The following is a 12,302-nucleotide window of genomic DNA, read 5'->3' as shown; positions in this document are numbered from 1 at the left end:
TCAAGAGAGAGACACAAGGGAGCCACAAGGGAATTTTATTTGCAGTCAGCTACAGGCAGAGAGCTCCTAGCGTACAGACAACCGTATAAGAAGGGAAATGATAGTAATTATTACCAAAATAAACAAAAACTGCAAGAACGAAATACAGACTCTTTTTCCCTGGATAATTCAAACAAGTGGATGAAAACTACCAAAAAAATTTTCTTCTTAAAGAATCTCTCTTCTTGCAAAAGACAAATACTTCAAAGCAGGGAGAAAACTGTGACGCATCAAGGTTATTGATGGTAAGTGTTCTTGTTTCCAGTAAAAATTCAGTGTGTTTCAGATGGCTTAAATGGAAGTAAAAAAATATAAAAATACTTCTGCCAAATACAAAGAGGCAATTTTTTTTCGTGCTTTTCCTTCCATGTTACTTGACTTGCTCCTTTTTTTGTTTGTATATTTTAAAGCAAATACCTTTAAAAACCTTGTGCATTCACCCAAGTTGTGATATACAAGAAAAGCAAAACACTATGTATCATATATGTCTTCTCTGTGTGTAAGACCAAATATTTACAGCACATATCTCTGTGCAAAATTACAAAAAGCAGAAAGAAATCACCATGGAGATGACAGACACAAAATATGGATTAGTGTCACAAATCAAAATCTGACATCTGAGAGTTCCTTTTTCAAAAAAAATCCCAAAGAAACAACCAAACCTATACCACAAAAAAAAAAAAAGAAAACAAAACCAAAACAAACCCAAAAACAAAAACAACAAACAAACAAAAAACCCCAGCCAAATAAACAGAAAAATATCCCACCTGTTCTTGATTTCCTGATGTCATATTCTTAAATCCCACCAGTGAAAATGTCACTTAGGAACAATATTAAATGTACAAGCTACCCCTGTGATCAGGATTGAGCATAAAACAAGTTTACAAAGACACAGAATGGAAAAATTTTCAAGAGGCCACAAAAACATAACTTGCACAGGCTTTCTGGGAAATTGCGTATCTGGGAAAAAAGTCCATGACATGATATATATCACCCTGTGGCAATACTTTATCACGTAGACAAGCCTTTTCACAAGGCTAAGTGCAACCTGTTATTTAATGTCCAAGCATTTCAAGCTTGAAATCCAATGAAAGTACTCAAAGGTACTCTTTCAAACTCTATGACATAATTGTATAAAATAAATTCTTTTAGTAGGGGGTTGTATAAGGTGGCTAATTCTTCCTTACTCACTAGGTGGCACCATGAGTCCACAAGTGAATTTAAAGCTCATCAGTATTTTCTACCGCTGTTGTGCAGACGGCTGTCTGAAAAAGCAATGTTATCTTTTCACGCCTTCTTTAAGAGCTCTTCTGGGGTTTAACTTGACATGTTTTGTCACGTTAAGCAGAAAAGCAATTTTTCCAAATGAAATTAAATCCACAAAATGTAGCATGTAGATATATCGCTTTATATATATATACATTGCTCTGAATGGTGATAAAACTTCATAAACTGAAAAATCCAGCACGGGAGGAGGAAGAAACAACAAATTTATGCCTTAAACTTGACATTTCTTAATGTTTAGATAGAGAATCTCAGCTGCAATAATAGTAATAATAAATGGTACTTATTCTGTTTGTATCTATTTACTCACTGATTACTAAAAGTAACAGCTCATGTAGTAGGTTGGTTGATCTTTATTGAGAAAAAAATGTCAAAATTAGGGGAACTGAAGGAAGAGCCTGACTTTTCTTAACCTGTGGAGCTAATAACTTGGCACACAATATCCAGTGCTTTCCACTGAAGATGACACATTTTCAGTGAGGGCCAAGGGTTTCTCACAAAAGCTTGTGGCAAGATTGATGGTACAGCAAAATACACTGAAACCTGGTCTGATCTCTAACCCTGGTTTGGCCAGCAAGCCAATGATTCACAATCCTGATTACAAAGAGGAAGGTGGAAAGAAAAGCTGATTTTGTTTCGATAGCAGAGGAAAGCAGCAGGCCCTGCTGTATGCTTGTGCTGGTTCTCCAGCGCTCTCAGTGGGTAACTTTTCACAAAGACCCCTCCAACTTGTCTGTCCATGGGCTGTGGACACAGTGGGTGCAGCCAGGAGCTGGCATGGTCTGTATCCAGTACCAGCCCATGGAGAGAAAAAGCAAAGTAAAGCCAAAACTGCTTGGTCAAAGTGAAGACCCAATGGTTGCCCATGAAAGGCCGGAGCCCACTCACCTTGGGGTCTTTTTCCTGATGTAAAAGTCATGTACATCATGAGCAACAGTTTTTAAGTGGTCTGTGGTCTAGCTACAAAATAGAGCTAATGGCAGACACTGCTGTATGTGAGGCATGAAAAGGAGAGGCCAAGATGCCAGGGCAGGTCTGACAGGTACCCAACACCCAGGGGAGAGGTGCACAGCCTCTTCCAAGGCCTTATTTATTCATATTTAGTTTGTGTGTCACAGAAAAGAAAGGCCCATTCACATGTGTGTCCCAGCCTTCCCACAGGACAAACTCCAGCCTTGCTCCGAAAGTAAATCATGCACTGGATTTCCAAATGGCCAAGAGCCCTTTAGAATTATGTTTTCAAGTACACTTACCAGTTTGACTACTTCTGAAAATCTGGATCTCAGGTGATGAAATAGGAGATGGGACAAATCTGACTCTAAGGTGTCAGAATCATAAATATGAGTGATGAAAATCCCTCCTAAATCAACCCTTTGCTATTAAGCATACTTTCACTGTTTCCATGCAGGACATTTTTTAAAAATCATATATTACTATTCACAGGAATGTGTGCTTAGGAGTAATTCCTGAGGTCCTTTAAAAGTATTTATTTGAATGTTTTTCTTCTTCCAGTTTGTCACTTGCTCACATATCAAAAGTTCAGAAAAAGGCACAGAGCACCACTGTGCTCCCAACCAGCTCCTTGAATAGTCCCTTGGCAGCTGTAACTCAGCAGGAAAGCTAAGCTGCTTGGATGTGTTAATTAGTTGGCAGCTCTCCTCAAATTTTCGGCAGTAATGCTTAGTGCTATAGTTCTGTCTCCAGACATACACTTTCATTTTGCTGTTTCACCAAGCAAACCTTGAAAAAGGAAGAACAAGTGCTGAATTTAATAGGAGTTAATGCATTACTTAGCAAGTGCTTCATGGCTGAGAGTCTAAAGTCTTCCTCTCAGCAATGTGACTGAGACAGCTGCAAAGCTCCAAGTCATGAGCTTTGCTAAGTGAGTCAGTTGGTTCAGTCCAACTCCCAGCAGCAAATAACACCACCTATCTCCCCTTCAGCTATTTACCCAGGCTTCGGAAGGAAACGGGGCATGTGAGCCTTGTCCTGCTGTAGCTGCACACAACCAGCTGTACCCCAGTGAGCGAGTGTGAGGTTAACCCTGCAACTGAGACCTTGCAGCCACACTGTGACTCAATATTCCTGTCACACAAACTACCCGAGAGCATTAACAGCCTCCAACATCCATCAGTTTAAACACATTTTAGAGTGTTATGCTCAGTCTCCTCAATACCAAGGGTTCTTTCAGACAGCACATTACCTGGCACCTCACACATTGTGAGTTTCCAGAAAAAATGCTGGACAAAGAGAGAGTCACATCTGAGCACTGGAAGGGTCCAGTTTTCAAAAGCTTGGGAATTTTCTTATTCTTTGTTTCAGCAAGAAGCAACAATAAGTAAATAGCTCCCTCAGTGTTATTTCTGTGTTCATTTTCTGGACTCCATTAACAAAGTGCACACTGAAAAAGTTTCTTTCATGCGTAGGTTTTCTTCTGCTGCTTTTCCTTGTGGCCAGGTAACAGTGTAAGAGGATTTCAGTAGGCTGTAGGTAGTAGAGACAAGCTCAGTCCATCTGAAAAGAGGTGTTTTAACCTACAGCCATATATCATTATTTGTACTAGTTCAAATTAAATGCATGAGGTAAAATACAGCACACTAACATATTTAGAAGGTGGTTACGGTAAATGGAGTTTAACTATTTTTGTTTGGATGATAAAGCATTTAACCACTGCTCATACATTTTGGATAAGTGGATTCATCCTTAGTTTGGATGTATGTCTTCCATACAGTCTGTCTGTTCTTCTCTTACAGTTGAGAAAACGTCAAGGAAGTAACTTCAGCCTCCATAAATAATTTTTAATTAAGATGTTCTAGCAAAAGTGCCATTTCAGATGCCATTTTTGTGGCAGAAAACAGCTGACAGTAAGTGTGGCCCTTTGAGATGACAGCACAAGAAGACAAGTTATGTTTTAATGAAAATGGTGCAAAGAACCAAATGTGTTGCTTGTCCCTGTTATCAGTGTCCAGAGAGAGACACCAGTCACAGGGAGAACCAGTAGCCAAGAAAGAGTACATGCATAACTGGGCAGCTGGGGAGAGGACTGGCCACTGCCACTCCTGCATGTGGACAAGGCAAAGGCACCTGCCAAGACAGGGGACCCACAGCAAGGCTGACCACCCACAGTGGTCCCAGCCAGACAGTTTTGTAAAATACTCCCTTTAAAATCATTAGGGATATAGTTTGTTTATAAAATACTGTGGTTTAAGGTCTGTAGCTTCTCTTCCATTATACTGAGTTATGCTAACAGTTAAGTATATGTCCTTAGAAAATAGTATCTGCAGTAGGAAGGTAAATATAAGATTGCTTGTTCTACTAGAAAAATACCAGATCAATTAAGTGATTCAGTTCTGATACTGCACTTCCTACTTGTTAAGGAAGTCACCCTTGGTTTGGAGCTGAATAGGACTGCAAAATCTTACCCATACCACCATACATTGAATATGGAGATATTGTCACAGTGCTTAAACCAATATTTGTTAGCTTCGTTTCCAGACATTAAATTGGGGACTTAGTACTAAATTCTGAAAGCAAAGTGCTTCTGGTAAACATCTACATTGCCCACCACTGTTTTCTCCAAGGGATAGTTTAAAGGCATCTAATATTTAAATATTTACCTTGTCTTAACACCACAGGAATATTTTAGGCACTACAATTATTTTTCCATTTTTAATGCAGAAAATACAGCTCTAACTGGTTGAATTTCCCACAGCTACAATTACTTAATATCTTTAAATTTCTCATTATGTATGCCCCCTGGATTCTGGGGCTTAAAAGGGACCACAGAGCTGACTAAAGGCAATAAACATGATTGTGGTGGCTTCCCTGCCTGACACCCTCTCCCAGGGATCCCGACTCATCACAGTCAGTCTTTGATCAGGCATGCAGTTAGCTAGCACAGAGCCAGAAAAGCAGGCGTCCATATTGTCATCTAAAATCTGTTTAAATATGTTGCAATACATCCAATTCAGCCCATTCCAACCAAGAGGTGGCAATCTTGTTTCATGTTTGTGCTGTTTTCAGCCAGACTCCAGCAGCAGGACTTTGACCTGTGCATGCCTGCAGAACAAATAATGAAAACCAACTCTATTTTAAATAGACACAACGTCAAAATAGAAAAAAACCCCTCATCTCTAGAAATAAAGATAAGCTTAAAATTAAGCATTCCAACTGAAAATAATATAGTTTTTAAAAGTTGTTTCTTGGTAAGTAGAATTATTTTGCAACAGGACCTTTATTTATAATTACATTTATGTCTGAGAAACTGATCATGAGAACTTTTAAAGTAGAAGTAGGTTCAATGGAAACCTCTGCTTCCTTTACAGGAGGTGGGATTTGCCTTTCACACAGAATGAACCCAGAGAAGCTCTGTATGGGAAAGATGCTGTAAATTTTGCTTTCTGGAAGAACCTGGAGTAAAATAAAAAATTAATAGGTGTCTGAACACACAAAAAGGCTATTTGAATAGGTACGCAGGAAAAAAACCCACATACAGTACAAAGTAATTCAGCCCTGGTTTACAGAAGAAATGAAAATCATTTCCTACAAATAAAGGGGAAGGAGCTACTTCTTACACAGGACCTGCTCCCACTCACAACACCTTACCCAGTGAAGGAAATGGGAGATTTACCACAACAAACTCTGTGACCCCTATTGAAGAGGAGGAAACACAAGTTTGGGATGATTTTTCACTCACCAAACTCTACTCTTCTGCCACAGGATTTCTGTGCATTTTTGGGAAAGTTCGGCCATTCTGCCTTTCAGGGTCCTGTGCGTAGGCAGAGACACACCAAGAGACAGAAGGGTATCCACAGAGAAGAGTTTTATTGGGAACTTTCACAGCCATTACAGCTGTGCTTCTGCTCTCCGGAGGGATTACTGTAACACAGGCAACATTTGACAGAACTTGATATTTTGTACCCCAGAAATGTTTCAAGAAGTTCTGTGTTTGGAGAAAAGAACTCCCTCTTGCAGGCTGTGTGTAAAACCAAGAGGTCAGTCTCTACAGAGGTCTACCATTAGTAACAAACCATTTCATTTCAGATGTTGCAGATTCCAAAACATTTAACACTAAAGGAGGAGCTTGTCCACAAACCGAACCAGCAGCAGAGGCTTCTCAGCAGTGCCATGACATGCTCAGTGTCAGCATTCCCCACCACTGCCAAATCAAGTGTTTGGCACACCAATGCACCTCCCAAAACAGCACAAACCCCAAAATGGGCTGTTTTCTCTGGGACTCAGCTGTGCCTTGCAGCAGATGCTTTTGCATCATCATGTAAATTTTTTCAAAGAATCATCCTGATAACTCTAAACAGCCCTATATTAAAGGAAATAAGTGCACATGAGAGTAGAATCAAAGTATTTCTGGTCCTTTGAGGCACCATCTATTCAAGCCATGCTGTGGCTGCTGAGGCCCAGGGTTCTTCATCCCTGGCTCCGATAGTTAATGGATGGGTTTGGGCCAGTTACAGCATCAATCCCTCCATCCTCTGCAAGAGGCTCTTGTTCTGGGCATCAGTACAGAAAAGTGACTGTAAAGGACAGAAATCAAGAATTAGGTCAATAAATTATGTGTTTCAAAGCACAGCAATCATTATGTTGTGCAGAGACGTTTGCATTTCATTTAACAAAATGAGAGTAAAGGCCCCAAGACCAGAGGGTGTGGAAACCTTCAAATCACAGACATACACTAGCTGCATACCAACACAACATAAGGCCAAAATAAATCACTAAGATAAGAGAAGATTCCTCCTGGAGACTGAAAAACACTGTAACATCTGGAAAGAAGAAAAATTTAGTTGAATATGTGTTTTGGATGCTTTGTAGGAAAAATATCTGCAAAAGACTGTCATGTCTTTAAACACTGAACATTGAGGCGCAGGATGTTTCCTGGGGATTAATGACTACCTAGGAGAGTTAATGAACCAGAGGAAAGCTGAGGGTCATTAAAACCAGTCAGTCATCAGGTCATTGGGAAGTCCTCTCTGCTCAAGTTTGTTACGGTTGCTGATAGCACCCCTCCTTCTCGGCAAATACAGGAAAAGAAAAAAGCAGCAGCATACTTCTTTCTTCATTGCCAGAAAGCGTTGCAGCCCTCCCTCTGTGAGGGGAAATGTTGGGGGGGGCACCACCATTGTGCTAAACTTTGCAAAAAACCCAATACAAATTCTCCCCTTGAACTTAGATGATGTTATATTTCAGTGTGCTTTGATTAGGCACATGAAAAGTCTAGGTCATCCTTCAATAAATGCTTGATATCCTTCACTTTAAGTATTACTTTAGAAGTTTTTTACATAAAAGATTAACTTTTAAAATAAATGCAGTAACAGTTATTAATTGCACTTTTAGTTGAACAGAGACAGAAAATATTTCTGTCTAAAGGCACCCAAATATTACCAGTTATGAAACCCTGATTTGGCAATGAACACTGGGAGAAACATACTGCTCTGAACATTTCATTTGTCTGAGAGCTTGCCAGTAACAAGGGCAAGTACAAGACAGGCAACAACTACAGTCATGTACTTCCTGCCTTAGTTATACACCATGATACTGGTACAGGAGTCAGCAGCCAAAAGCAAAGTCGTAATTGCCCTGGAAAAGATGTTCTTTCAGGGAAACCTGCATCTATGTTTAAGCTAGGGTAATCAGCCATAAAAACCTGAGGCAGCAGAGTTTCCTTTAACGAGTAGATTTGGTAGTGAAGCATGTCTAACCTAAAAATGCGTGTTCACAAAACCCAAACAGAAAGAGGCAGGGGGACACAATTAACAAAGGTAGCTTGAACAAACAGCAGCTCTCAGTTATTAGGTATTGCCATCAAAGACCTTAAACACCAATTCTAATTCTCAGCCATGCAAAAAGATCCAGGTGAACACAGATGGCTGAAGCAGTGAATAATGCAGGACTGGAGTCCTTCAGGCAGAGACCAGCGAGGGAGAGCTCAGGCCACGTCCTTCCAGCAACAGAGGCTTCAGACAAATTTCAGAGAATCATGGAATTATTTAGGTTGAAAATGATCTTTAACATAAACCATTATGTTCAACCATTAACCAAATTCACCACTAAACCGTGCCCCTGGGTGCTACATCTACACATCTCTTAAATACCTGCAGGGGTGGCCATTCCACCACTTCCCTGGGCATCCTGTGCCAGTACTTGGCAACATGTTCAGATAATGATTTTTTCCTAATATCCAATCTAAACCTCCTCTGGTGCAACTTGAGGCCATTTCCCCTTGTCCTGTCACTTGTTACCTGGAAGAAAAGACTGGGCCCCACCTTGCTACAGCCTCCTTTCAGGCACTTGTGGAGAGCCATAAGGTCTTCCCTGAGTCTCCTTTTCTCCAGGGTAAACAATCCCAGCTCCCTCCTCATAAGATTTGTGCTGCAGGCCTTTCCCCAGCTCCGCAGATCTTCTTTTGCCACACAGTAACAGGTTTACTGCCTTCTTCCTCCACCATGCTGGGCAGAGAGTAGAGCTCAGTGTGAGTAATTTAAGACACACAGGACAAGAGGTGTTCAGGTCTGACAGAAAAGTCATACAGACACTACAGTATCCATATAATAGGGACCTTCTAAAACGGGTAATTATTTTGGAGGTCTCATTTCATAGATTTGAATCAATTATTCAGAGCTGATAAACTAAATCTCTGTATTTTCTTCTGTAGAGAATCTTGCTGCACTTTCAACCAGGAAACCTCGCTTCTCTTAACTGAATACATGGCTCCTTTCAAGAGAAGCCTCTTCCTCCTTGCAGGAAAAGGATGCACCACTTCTCCTCACAGCCTTTGTTTTGTGTAACTCCTCATAACTTTTCAAAATGTGCTGGGCCTGAAATACTCAGAATAGCAACTTTTACTGCAAGAAAAGAGGAACACTTATTTTTAAGTGGTCCTACTTTAAAGCCAGTGGTTTTTTGTTAGGGAATTTCTCTGCACTTAGAAAAATAAAAGTTCATCAGGACACATAAGGATCTTTGGAAGTTGAATCCTAGTGTTTCCTTCTCGTCCAAGCTTCACTTTTCTCTATCTCAGTGCGACAATCTTGGGCAGCAGCATCCCTCATTAGAGAGAATGCAAGAGAAATTCAGCAGCCTCTACAGATTAACCTGCACACACTGAAGTTTTACCTGACATTTCTGTCATCAGCAATGGGCACACAAGTAAAATTATTTGCCGTATCAGACCCATAATACCTTTTTGAAAGGGCAGCGTTCAATGTAAGGGTTAAAATAAAGATGGAAAAGTGAGGCAAGAGGGAGGGAAGACTGCCAGCAAGCCATAAATCTCTTTCAGCATTTTATACAAACCTTCTGCTTTCTAAGTTTAGCTGGAAATCTGTGAAAATCAGGTGCTACCATCTGCACATTTTTGATTCAAAGTAGTGTCAATCAGTACAAAATATAAGTAAATATAGGCAAACAAAAAACAAAAACCAGCCTAATAATTCTGTTATGGCAAACCTGCAAGACTAGGAGAGATGAAAAAGAAATTCAAAACAGGGAATCTTCCAATTTTTATGGCATAATTTTGCCAAATATCAGGCACTATAAGGAGAGCAGAAAACATCATAAAAATGAAGAAAAATTAATCTTTGTCACTCGGTGGATGTATCTATCTCATGCATTGCACCAGGGTGATTAGGAAGTTGATGCTGTGAGCAGACCCAGGTCTCCCACCAGCTGCAGAAGCAGCTACCACACTGCACCTGGGCACCAGACTCTTCACATTTGCTCAAAGTGCATTTGCTGCACACAGGAAGCAGGTCTAAGAGAACTATAAAGTAGTACAGCTGGGACGGTTTCTTGGGGAAAAAAAAGGACTATTGCAAATCAAAATGAGCATGTGGCGGTTTTTATAAATATCATTTGCCAAAAACTGCCAAAGTGTACTTTTCTGACTTTGTTATGGGATCTCTCTGCAGATTAATTTTTCCTGTTACTGCTTCTACAGGTTCTGGGCGACTAAAAAGATATGAAAACAACTACAGCAAGAAAAGCAGAAAATTATGCAGTTAAAAATACAGTCTTTGTGGCAGTACTCTGCAGAGATAAGACTGCCCTTGCCAAGGCTGGGGGACACAGCAAACTGCAATAACCTATATGATGATAGCCTCAACATGTGTTAAGTTTCAGGCTTCAAGCAGTCACCAGCTGTGACAAGAGTGACTTTTCTAAAAATTCCTCTTTAGTCATCATGTGCAAGCAGAGACTTACTAAAAATCAAAACCTGAAGACTGAAAGGTTGTTTCTTCTCAAATATCCATCCCACATCCATGAAATACATGCAGAATGGGAGTAACATTTCAATAGATGTCAGATCCTTTGCCCACCAGGAGCTTTTACATAAAGCCAAGAAAATGATAGAGAAGGGCAACAGAGGATGACCTGCCGAAATGAAATACAATATTGGGTCATCCTTAATACAAACAATGCAATTGTTTAGGGTTTGGGAAAATGAGAGACTTTCTAGAGCTTCCTTAAACAGCCTCTGTGAGCTGGCAGGGCTGACAGTCACTCCCACCTAGGTCTTTGCCCTTTCCACCTCCAAGACCATGTGTCTGATGCCTGCCCTGCCAATACCATCCATAACCACAGCCTGTGCTGACCAAAATTGCTTCTAAATGAAATGTTTTTCAATTTTTTTCCATCCAAAGCCACCAAGCCCTCCCAAAAAAACAACAACAAACAAACTAAACAAACAAACAAAAACTGTCAACAAAAAACCCTTCATACAGTTCTTCAGTATAGAACCCATTTTCAGAAACACATTTTCAATCTGACTACTTATTGAAAGACAACTGCTAACATATTCACTCTCTGGAACCACTTATGGAGAGGAAAAGAAGCAGCATCATTTAATATAGGGACCATACCACTATAAAGGACTTTTCCACAATTAAAATGGGAGAAATTGCTAACAGCAGTCAGAGAAATTGTGACAGTGATTTTTGTAAAAAAATGAGCTGATCGGGATGGAAGTATCCTTAGCTAGCAAGTTCCACTGGTAGTCACAGCTGGTAACAGATTAGCTTCTGTACAGCAAATTAACAGCCTATTTAATAATATGCACTGCAACATACACACACTGTAATTTTTAGAAATTCAGAGAGTTGAGAGAAGACAAGAAGCATTTGCTTAGGGAGAACAGGGCTGGGCAATTTCCTTCTCTCTTGACCTGGAATGCCAAGATCTACACAAAGAGAAGCTCTGGCGATAACACTGGCTTCTGTATCTTAAAAATTCATCATCTCTCAGTCTGTCTATTAATTTTGCCAGACAGTATTGCATCTTATTTTTGAAGATAGCTGTTCTGGAGAGGAAGGATTAAGCTATCATATCTTGAGGTCCAAGAAATTAAATTTGCTACTTCTCTGAACGTCACTCTGGGACTGCCTTAAACTTTTCTGGGGCACGGGGCTGGGATGTTGGATTTCTCCCACCCTGCTGTTTTTCATGTGCTTTCACACGGGAGAGAAGGAGAATGCAGCCCTTACACGTGACACTCTCAGAGCACAACTGCCAGACAGCCTACCCTTCTGCAAATGCCATTAGGAACCTTTCTCTTCAAAAAAACAAACTTAAATCAACATTAGCACCATAATTATTGCAAAGCTGATGAATGGGCCACTCTGTTACCTAAAGTCCATTTTAATCCCAAAACAACATAGTTAGGATGGGAAAGACTTTTTAAAGGTATTTGAAATATGCATATTCCATTTCAGGTCCAGGGAATCAAGTTACCAGCCTGTAAGTGAGATAAGGCAGCAAGAGAGTACCCAGATCCTGGGCGGCTGCAGGACTTCGGTGATTTGCTCAGCTCAGTCCTCAGGCTGAGCAAAGCCCCCGATAACACCAGCTGGAACGTGTGCCCTGCGGCCCTGGACAGCTGGAAGGAGAAAAGGCTAGTCACAAATTAAATTAAGAGGTGTAATATGGTGTGAGAAGAAAAACAAATTGAGATTGTGAAAACAGGTGCCAAC

This window comes from Corvus moneduloides, chromosome 1 (assembly GCF_009650955.1).
Source record: "Corvus moneduloides isolate bCorMon1 chromosome 1, bCorMon1.pri, whole genome shotgun sequence".
In the NCBI taxonomy this organism is placed as follows: domain Eukaryota; kingdom Metazoa; phylum Chordata; class Aves; order Passeriformes; family Corvidae; genus Corvus; species Corvus moneduloides.
This window is presented reverse-complemented; position numbering follows the sequence as displayed.